We start from the raw sequence: 10762 nt of genomic DNA, 5'->3' as shown, positions 1-10762 counted from the left end.
CGTCGCTGAGAATAGCGCAGTTAGATGCCCCTCGTGGTTACCTACAAGTGCCTCATTGACACTTTAGTGATTAGGACAGTATTTCTCGAGTTAGATAATTAATTACAATTAATTAATTAAGTCTAATTAACGAAAAAATTACTGTCCGCTTCTTCACAGTACTGCAAACATTATGCACTAGGTTTTCTTCGAGTTACGCAATTTCTCTTTTTTTAAATCTTGGTGCATGATAGCTGGGACACCCTGTATATATATATATATATATATATATATATATATATATATATATATATATATATATATATATATATATATATATATATATATAGTATAAGTAAAGAGTCGGATACAAAGCAAGAACAATAACAAAGAAGGTTTAATCACGTATCGGCAACGGGACGGGCAAGTCCCGTTGCCGCTACGTGATTAAACCTTCTTTTTTGTTGTTCTTGCTGTATATCCGACTCTTTACTTATACTATTTCTGCGCTCTTTGTGACTTTTATCTTTCTGTAAATTTATTTCTATATATATATATATATATATATATATATATATATACAAATTGTAGTGCAGACACGCCGCGGTGGCTCAGTGGCTAAGGCGTCGTGCCGCTGAGCCCAAGGACGCGGGTCCGAATCGCGGCCGCGGCGGCCGCTTTTCTGATGGAGGCGGAAAGGGAAAACGCCCGTGGGATCAAGATTTCAGCGCATATTAAAGATTCTAAAGTGCTCAAAATTACTCCGGAGCACTCCACTACGGCGCGCCTCGTCGCCTGAGTAACGACGGCGCGTTAAACAGCATAATTAATCAAATTGTAGTGCAAAAGATTCACCCATTTAGAGTATGCTATGGCACAATGCGAAGGAGCACTGTGCTCCGTGTGGGTATGCTACGATATGTGGCCATGTGCAATGGCCACATATCGAGGCGGATGAAGTTATGTGGGCTTAAATGCGGAGGCTGCCCTGCCAAGATTGCAGCATGGAAGGAGCCAGCCAGGCCATGGACGACGTACTTTCTCGCGGCAGGAAATGCCCACTCAAGGTTGGAGCCTTTGAGCAGGTATAGCTTTTCGTAGACGTAAGAAAGAAAGTGGAGAAAAAGTGCCCGCCAGGTGGGATCCAAACCCACGACCTCCAGAATACCGGTCTGGTGCGATAACCACTACGCTACCGGCGGGGCGATATTCCCCTCCACTTTCTGGGGTATTTATGTTAAACTTTTTTGTTTCCTGTGCTTGGGGGTGGTAGCTAGCGCCACTCAGACTATATATATATATATATATATATATATATATATATATATATATATATATATATATATATATATATATATATATAATCGGATACCCAGCAAGAACAATAACAAAGAAGGTTTACTCACGTAGCGGCAATGGGACTTGCCTTCATCAGAGTACAGTTACATGATATTGCTGCACCATCACGTAACTGTACGCTGATGAAGGCAATCCTTTTGCCGCCACGTGAGTAAACCTTCTTTGTTATTGTTCTTGATAGGTATTCCGACTGTTTACTTATAGTGTATGTATATGTATATATATATTTATATATATATATATATATATAGTAAGGAAATGAGGGGCTCGTTGAGGAAAAACAGAAAGATAGGTCGGCAGCCTACAACGCCAAAGGAGGCATAGGGGTGTGGTTAGGCTCTTTGTGTTTACTACGGTTAATGAAGTTAACATTTTTTTTAAATATACGGAAGAAAGAAAGAAAGAAAGAAAAAAAACACGCGCCCAGAGTGGGGACCGAACCCACGCCTTTCGATTAGATCTCGAATGCCTTACCAATTCGGCTATCTGGGTGACTGTGTTCTCCTTCACTTTCCTGGCTTTTTCAGTTCGTCGAACGCTGCACACTCTTTGGGCCCCAACTGAACTGCACATCGTTCTTTGTTAGGCGAGTTAACGGCTCCGCTATATCGGAAAAGTTCTCCACAAAGCGACGATAGTACGCGCAGAGGCCGAGAAAACGGCGTACGGCGTTTTTGTCGCTTGGTGTTGGGAAAGCGGCGACAGCAGCTGTCTTGTCGGGGTCAGGGCGGACGCCTTGGAAGCTGACGTGGTGGCCCAAAAACTTCTGCTGTTCGTACCCAAAATTTCACTTCTCCGGTTTTAACGACAGTTTGGCGGATCGGATGGCCTCAAGAACTGCCCTCAGACGCACTAGGTGCTCTTCGAACGTTCTAGAAAACACTACCACGTCGTCCAAATATACAAGGCACGTCTGCCACTTTAGTCCAGATAGAACAGTGTCCATCATCCGCTGGAAAGTGGCGGGAGCGGAGCACAAATCAAACGGCAGGACCTTAAATTCGTAGAGGCCGTCCGGAGTAACGAAAGCTGTTTTTTCGCGGTCTTGTTCATCTACTTCAATTTGCCAATAGCCTCTGCGTAAATCAATAGACGAGAAAAATCTAGCATGGCGCAACCGATCCAACGAGTCATCAATACGCGGCAAAGGATACACGTCTTTCTTCGTAACTTTGTTAAGCTTCCGGTGCTTTGTGCTCGGCCACTTTGACGAGGACGCTGACACTGAACTGCATACTGACGCAAGCAACATCGGGTTAGGTGCAGTGCTTGTACAGTGGCAAGATGGTGTAGAGCGGGTTATCGCTTATGCGAGCCGTACTCTGTCACGCGCCGAAGCCAACTACTCTACCGCTGAGAAGGAATGATTGGCTGTCGTGTGGGCCGTCACCAAATTTCGGCCATATCTCTATGGACGACATTTCAAGGTGGCTACTGGCCATCACTCTCTGTGCTGGTTGGCCAACCTGAAAGACCCGTCTGGACGTCTCGCTCGCTGGAGTCTCCGGCTACAGGAGTTCGATGTCAGTGTCGTCTACAAGTCCGGCCGTAAACACAGCGACGCAGACTGCCTCTCGCGCGCCCCAATCGATAAAATCTCTACCGAGGAAGACGATGATGGTGCCTTTCTTGGAGCCGTCACTCCTTCTGACCTTGCTCAAGACCAACGAAATGACCCAGAACTTCGCCCAGTCATCGATTACCTCGAAGGATGTACCTCTCAGCTACCCAGATCTTTCGCACGCGGCCGTACATCATTTTGTCTGCGTAACAACATCCTGTATAAAAAAAATTTCGATGCCACGGAAACAACATACTTGCTCGTTACACCAAGACAACTGCGTGCAGAAATTCTGCAGGCGTGTCACGATGAACCGTCTTCCGGACATCTCGGCTTCGCCCGTACCTTAGCCCGCATACGTCTACGGTATTACTGGCCGAAGCTTGCGGTTGATGTCAAGCAGTATGTACAAACTTGCCGAGACTGCCAGAGGCGGAAAGCTCCGCCCTAAAAGCCCCCCGGTCTACTCCAACCGGTTGACCCTCCGAAATTACTGTTTCAGCAGATCGGTATGGATCTTCTGGGGCCTTTTCCTCCGGTAACAGATGGGTCGTCGTCACTACGGACTATTTAACGCGTTACTGTGAAACAAAGGCCCTTCCCCGAAGCACGGCCACAGAAGTTGCCAAGTTCTTCATCGAGAACATCGTCCTTCGTCACGGTGCTCCGACAGTTGTTATCACGGACAGGGGAGCTGCGTTCACAGCACAACTTGATATGTAAACATTGCGGGATTACTTTCGCAAATTGTAGTCCGGAGTCCCCAGGCCATGTTTCGACCACCCTGGGCGCGTTTACGCGATTTTATTTAGTAGAAAAATTAATTCGAAAATGCTGTCCTCCTCTCTTTACGCTCGCCCATTTTCTGCGGCGTTTTCGGGTGACGTCAGGAGGGGATAAGCTGGCAATTGGCTGCGCTACTGCACGGCTCCCCGGCCTTCAGACAGAGTCAGTCGGCCCAGCGTTTCGTCCGCCGGCCGCCGACGGGTCGTCGCAATTCGTTCGCTCAGTTGAAACGAAGCCAGGACACGCTTTTGAATGGTAGAATTTGCCTTTCTTTACTTGGTTAGTTTGTACACTGTATCTAGCTCCAAGTCAAGGTCGCTTCACACAAGCGCTGCACAAGCGCACATTCGACGCTTCGCTGACTGGTATGCCAGTACGAAAATATAAGGCCTCTTGAAGGCGGGAGAAGAGTCAGCGAAGTCAATATAGGTACTAAGGAAATAAAATCAACTGATATTTTTACCGTACAGCGTAAAACTAGGGTGCGGGAAGCACTTTTTTGCGCTGGGCGAACAAGCACAGCGGTCAGCAGCACGACTACGCATCTGCGAATGCTTTTCCGTCTACGAAATGCAATTGCTAGACGTGAGCTATTGTGGAAACTCGGGCGACGCTTACTGCACGAGCGCAATACAACAAATAGTCACCTAAGCTGCTTGAAATGCCAAAACTAAATAAAAGTGTAAACTGCTTGTACAATATATACCCTATATTACCGATGCCAGTGGAGCCCGCTCCGTGGCCGAGTGGTCTGGGTTGTCAAGTTTGCCACCCCAAGTATTTTGCAAGTCACGAGTTCGAATCCCCGCGGGTACGTGCTTTTTTTTTTTGTAAGTTAACTTTTTCGTTTTCCGCCGATGTTTTCTATATTGAGTTCACCTTTTTTTGGGCCGCAACGTTCATGGCTCCACGAACTAGTTCACAAAACGCGCGCAGGCTGGCACTGGCGCGCTAGCGAGTTCTCGTTGGCGTGCTGTTGCCATAAGCACCGACTGCTTGCAGGCAGTGGGCACAGGCCAGAATGAACAGACCCTTGGCCTGGTGCGAACACGCTTTTTACGACACAGGCATGAGGGAGGCAAGCTCCAAATATGGGGGAAAAGCGCATGACATTTGGGCGTCTGCGGGTACGCGGAGGGCGTTCATGCACTGCGTAGGTTTCGGCTAGTGAATGCCACGATTCCAATCCGTCCTAGGAGTCTTATCTTTATGCATTTTTTACAGCTGACAACATGGCAGAAGCGCGGTACGATGATTACTGAGTTATTGAGAATGCCCATCCAACAACGCCAACGGTTGTGTTTTACAGAACCGAAACCGAAACCGAAACTTGTTTGGTTGCTCACCTTGGGCATCGTCCAATCACGGTGCCCGCTCCTCCTAACGTCATAGCTTTAGTTGGTGCGGCCACCGCAAACCACGCATGGTAGTTTTTCTTCTTTCGCGCTTTGTAAAATAATTACCGATTTGTCAACCGAATAAACGATGAAAAGTGTGCTAATTTGAGCCAGTCTACGCAGTGCAAGCAAAAACGGGAGCTTGACAAATTCACTTCAGTGTCCCTTTAAAGAAGTGTTACATCTCAGCTGCACAAGCCACCGGAGGACAACCGCCTACCACCCGCAGGCGAACGGACTAACGGAGCGGCTAAACAAGACCATTGCCGATATGCTCTCCATGTACGTTGACGTCGACCACCAAAACTGGGATGCCATACTACCATACGTGACCTTCGCCTACAATACGGCGGCGCAGGAAACAACACGGTTTACCCCGTTTCGCTTGGTGCATGGTCGAGACGTCCTGACAATGTTGGACTCCATGCTTTTACCTGACGAGTGCTCTGTCGTCACCACAGACGCCGAAGAAATCGCACAGAGTGCAGAGGCCACACGGCAGCTGCCTCGCCAGCGCATTCGATGCCAGCAAGTAAACGATGCCCGGAGGTATAATGCGCGTCACAGGGAGGTTACATATCGACCAGGAGACCTCGCTTGGGTGTGGAGCCCTGTTCGCCGGAGGGTTACTCCGAGAAATTGATGCGTCGCTACTTTGGACCCTACAAGGTTCTGCGCCAGACAAGCGACGAGAACTACGAAGTTCTTCCTGAGGGCACGATACGTTCTCCTCGCACCACGTCACAATCCGACGTCGTCCACGTAGCACGAATGAAGCCGTACTACACCCGCTCGACTGAATCTTGAACTGCTGTGTTTGCCGTACGACTCTTGGGACCATCAATCGGGACGCTGCATCGGGACGATGCTTTCTCAGGGGAGGGGGTAATGCCGCATGCCTGGGACAATTTCCCTGTTTGGGTAAGTGTCTTTCTGAACATTGGGGCTGAGAAGAAGAAGAGGCTAAGGTGCTACCACTGCAGCTCTGGTTGTGCGTCAGCTTCGGTGCCGTCTGTAGGTCTTTTAAACCCAGTAAATACTGCTTTTCTACCTTTATTCGTGACAATATTTATATATATATATATATATTGTAAGGCCCTTGAGCAACGGGTGAACCGGGACGTAATTCGGCGATCCAGTGGGTTCCGAATACCGTATCGAGAGCGATGATAATGATGCACGAGGGAAGAGGATTGGGTAATGTTAATGAGAATGATAATGTTACGGCGACGAGGGAATGCAGGAGATTGCCCAGAGTGTATGAACAAGTCCCTGGAAGTGTAGTCGATGTCCAGGCCGTGGTGACGCGACATACGCGCTCACAGTAATTTCCCCTCCGAGTGGAGGCGGGCGCCTGACCGCCAATGTTCATGAAGTACGGCGCAGAAAAGCCTTCAGCCGTGACACGCGCACGATTTCTGTGCCACAGTAGCGACGGCCCAAGGGAGCTTGACTGGGTGTGACACGATAGTTCACAGGGGATGTTCCCTCAAGGACTGTGTACGGGCCTCTGAAACGGTAAAGAAATTTTTCACATAGTCCTGGTCTTGGACTGGGCGTCCAAAGTAAGACCTCGTCGCCAGTGCAGAACCGAACAGTACGGTGGCTGGCGTCGTAGGGGTCCTTGCGGTCGTGCTGGCTGGCTTCAGTCTGCAGAGGAGCCACTCGACGGAAATAGTTCACACGGGAGAGGAACTGTTTCTAGAATGGGCTTGAGGTCGACACGGGAGCCGATAAAAATGTGGTGTCCACAATGAACGATGGGTCGCGGCCGAATACGAGGAAATATAGAAAGTAGCCGGTGTTCCGTTAAACTGCAGTATTATAAGCAAACGTAACAAATGGAAGAATTGTGTCCCAGTTGGTGGGATCAGGTCGAATATACTTAGAAAGCATATCCGAGACTGTCCGGTGAAATCTTTCAGTGACGCCGTTCGTTTGCGGGAGGAAGTGGTTTTATGGAGTGTGTTCGAAGCACGAAGAACATCTTCAACAATACTGGACAGAAAAACTCGTCCCCGATCACTCAAAAGAACACAAGGGGCCCCATGACGCAAGAGTATTGCCCGCAGGAAGAAGTCTGCGACCTCTGCTGCGCACCCAGAGCGAATTCTCGCTGTTTCTGCGCCAGTGCGATCCAGTGGGTTCCGAACACCGTACCGAGAGCGATGATGATGATGCACGAGGGAAGAGGATTGGGTAATGTTAATGAAAATGATAATGTTACGGCGAGGAGGGAATGCGGGAGATTTCCCAGAGTGTATGAACAAGTCCCTGGAAGAGTCGTCGATGTCCAGGCCGTGGTGACGCGACATACGCGCTCACATATATATATATATATATATATATATATATATATATATATATATATATATATATATATATATATATATATATATATATATATATATATATATATATATATATATATATATATATATATATATATATATATATATATATATGCCTGGGAAAAATCCTGGGGTGTGCTGCTTTCGGAAAGAATTCAATGCCTTCTTCCAGCAATGACGTACGGGGCAGAAACTTGGGGTCTCACTAAAAGACTTGAAGTGAAACTTAGACCGGCCCAAAGGGCTATGGAAAGGAGAATGCTAGGGGTTACGCTGAGAGATAGGAAAACCGAACCGTGATTAGGCAACAGACTAACGTAGAAGACATTCTAGCTAAAATTAGGCTAAGAAAATAGGCATAGGCGGGTCACGTAATGCGTAGCAGGGACGACTGGTGGACCATCTGATTAACATATTGGCTGCCAATAGACCTCAAACGCATTTGGGGTCGGCCGAAAACTCGGTGGAGAGATGAACTACGAAAATTTGGGGTGAACGGGGGGAGTCAGCTAGCACTCGATAGACATGGCTGGAGATCTTTGGAATAGGCTTTCGTCCAGCAGTGGACAAAAGCGGGTTTATGGTATATATATATATATATTTCATTTCATTTTATTTATTGCATACTGCAGACCTTCGCAGGTCCAAGCAGGTGGGCACGATACAAGTAAAAAGTACATATACAGGCACTCAAGTCAGGCAGAGATGACAAAGGAAAAAGGAAAGAATTCGACACACAAGGAAAGGTTTACAGACCCAAATAAAACACAGTTAGCAAAACAGCCAAAGTGAATCCTTATACAGAGTCTTTTAGAAAGTTCCATTCTTCCACTGTTCGTGGAAAAAAAGAAAATTTAAATGTATCTGTGCGTGCAAAATAAGGTGTTAGGGTTCGGGGTTGATGGTGTCTCGTATGTCATGTCAATACGGGTGTCAGGTACTGTGTCGGGTCTAGTGCTGTTTCCCTCTGAAGAAGGTGGGAAAGAAAATCAAGCCTAAATGTTTTCCGTCGTGAGTCAAGGAGTTCAATGCCATTATCTCTAATTAGATCAGAAGGTCAATCAGTTGGACGAAACTTAGAGTATATATACCTTACAGCTTTTTTTAAATTCTTTGTTGAATTAGGGATTGTTGAATTAAGACAGAAATGCAGGTTGGCAGTCAAGAATGCCTAGGAAAGCAAAGGGGAGAATACGGTAGGTCATTTATTATCGTTGCAACAGACGCAGATTTTTTGAAAGTCAGAAAGAAAGTGGAGAAAATATCCGCCGGGTAGGACCCGAACCCACAACCTCCAGAATACGCGTCTGGGGCGATGACCGTGGATTCGGATCCCACCCGGCGGGCATTTTTTCTCCACTTTATTTCTGTCTTTCAAAAACTCTTCATCTGTTTCAATGACCTACCATATCCTCCCCTTTGCTTTCCGAGGTTTTCTTGACGGCTAAACTTTATTTCTGTCTTATATCTTATATATATATATATATATATATATATATATATATATATATATATATATATATATATATATATATATATATATATATATATATATATATATATATATAGCGAATCAGAATGGGAAATGAGGGGCTCGTTGAATTAAGACAGAAGTAAGGGGCGGCAGTCAAGAAAACCTCGGAAAGCAAAGGGGAGGATGTAGTAGGTCATTGAAACAGATAAGGAATTTGGAAAGACAGGAGGAAAGTGGAGAAAAAATTCCCGCCGGGTGGGATCCGAACCCACGACTTCCAGAATACGCGTCTGGTGCGATGACCGCTACGCTACCGGCGGGCTATTTTCCCCTCCACTTTCTGGGGTACTTATACTAAGGCATTTTTGTTTCCTGCGCTTGGGGGTGGTAGCCAGCGCCACTCAGACTACTCGGGGTGAAGGGGACCTTCTTGTTAACCCCCGGGCCGTGACTCGAGTGTCTACGACATGTCGAGAGTGATCGACCAGCGTTGAACCGTCTTAAGCTCCCTATGGCACTAAGACTGCCAGAACAGAGGCCCTCGCTATGCATATGGCGAATCAGAATGGAAAATGAGGGGCTAATTGAATTAAGACAGAAATAAGGGTTGTGAGTCAATAAAACCTCGGAAATCAAAGGGGAGGGGTCGGTAGGTCATTGAAACAGATAGGGAATTTGGAAAGACAGAAATAAAGTGAAGAAAAAAATGCCCGCCGGGTGGGATCCGAACCCACGACCTCCAGAATACGCGTCTGGTGAGATGACCACTACGCTACCAGCGGGGCTATCCGCCGGTAGCAACGATGATACCTGTGCTCACAACAGACAGACAGACAGACAGACAGACAGACAGACAGGCAGGCAGGCAGGCAGGCAGGCAGGCAGGCAGATAGATAGATAGATAGATAGATAGATAGATAGATAGATAGATAGATAGATAGATAGATAGATAGATAGATAGATAGATAGATAGATAGATAGATAGATAGATAGATAGATAGATAGATAGATAGATGGATGGATGGATGGATGGATGGATGGATGGATGGATGGATGGATGGATGGATGGATGGACGGACGAACGGATGGACGGACGGACGGACGGACGGACGGACGGACAGGACAGGACAGGACAGGACAGGACAGGACAGGACAGATAGATAGATAGATAGATAGATAGATAGATAGATAGATAGATAGATAGATAGATAGATAGATAGATAGATAGATAGATAGATAGATAGATAGATAGATAGATAGATATTGTAAGGGAGATAGTCGATGGTCCAGGATTTGCGGCTGATGGCTGTTTATTGATGTATGCTACAAAACCGTAGAAAAGATGGCCAGAATCTCCAAGATCAACATGATATTTCCGTTATTTTACGGCACCTAAACCTGAAGGATAAGCTGAAACATAAGTATTCAAGGCGTGGTAAACAATTCAAGGCGTGGTAATAACAAACAATCAAAAACCCACAAAACTAACAGTCGAGATCAGGCGGAAACAAAAATTCGCGAAAGAAACGCATGTTAGTATTCTAAATGTCAGGTGTGTCTTCCTCATTGGAGATTGCTTTTCGCCCATTTCTGATGACAGAGGCGGAACGACTAATCACGATAGCGGAAAAGGAAAGGGATATACACTACGCCCTCCATGTGGACTCTGTGACAGGTGGGAAGCTACCGATTTTCTTCTGTTCTTTTTTTTTGTGTGTGCGCGTGTGTTTCGTGCCGAGAATTTAAATCGATCATTTATATCCTGGCTCGTCATTCAGTGCCCGTGTTTCGCACGGGAATGTGTTAATCCAGCTGCGCATAGTAGATAATAGCTATAGAAGCAGCCTGCCGCCCG

General features: G+C 46.6%; 1 non-coding gene across 1 annotated transcript; it reads right to left on the bottom strand.

Annotated features, from left to right (window-relative positions):
• Window positions 1-9154: 9154 nt before the first annotated feature.
• Trnat-cgu (transfer RNA threonine (anticodon CGU)) lies at window positions 9155-9227 on the bottom strand. The gene has a single exon. It is a non-coding gene; the product is annotated as a tRNA-Thr (tRNA).
• Window positions 9228-10762: the final 1535 nt, after the last annotated feature.

Source organism: Haemaphysalis longicornis, unplaced genomic scaffold, assembly GCF_048455015.1.
Source record: "Haemaphysalis longicornis isolate Haplotype H1 unplaced genomic scaffold, Haemaphysalis longicornis Haplotype H1 scaffold_1, whole genome shotgun sequence".
Taxonomy (NCBI): domain Eukaryota; kingdom Metazoa; phylum Arthropoda; class Arachnida; order Ixodida; family Ixodidae; genus Haemaphysalis; species Haemaphysalis longicornis.
This window is presented reverse-complemented; position numbering and strand designations above follow the sequence as displayed.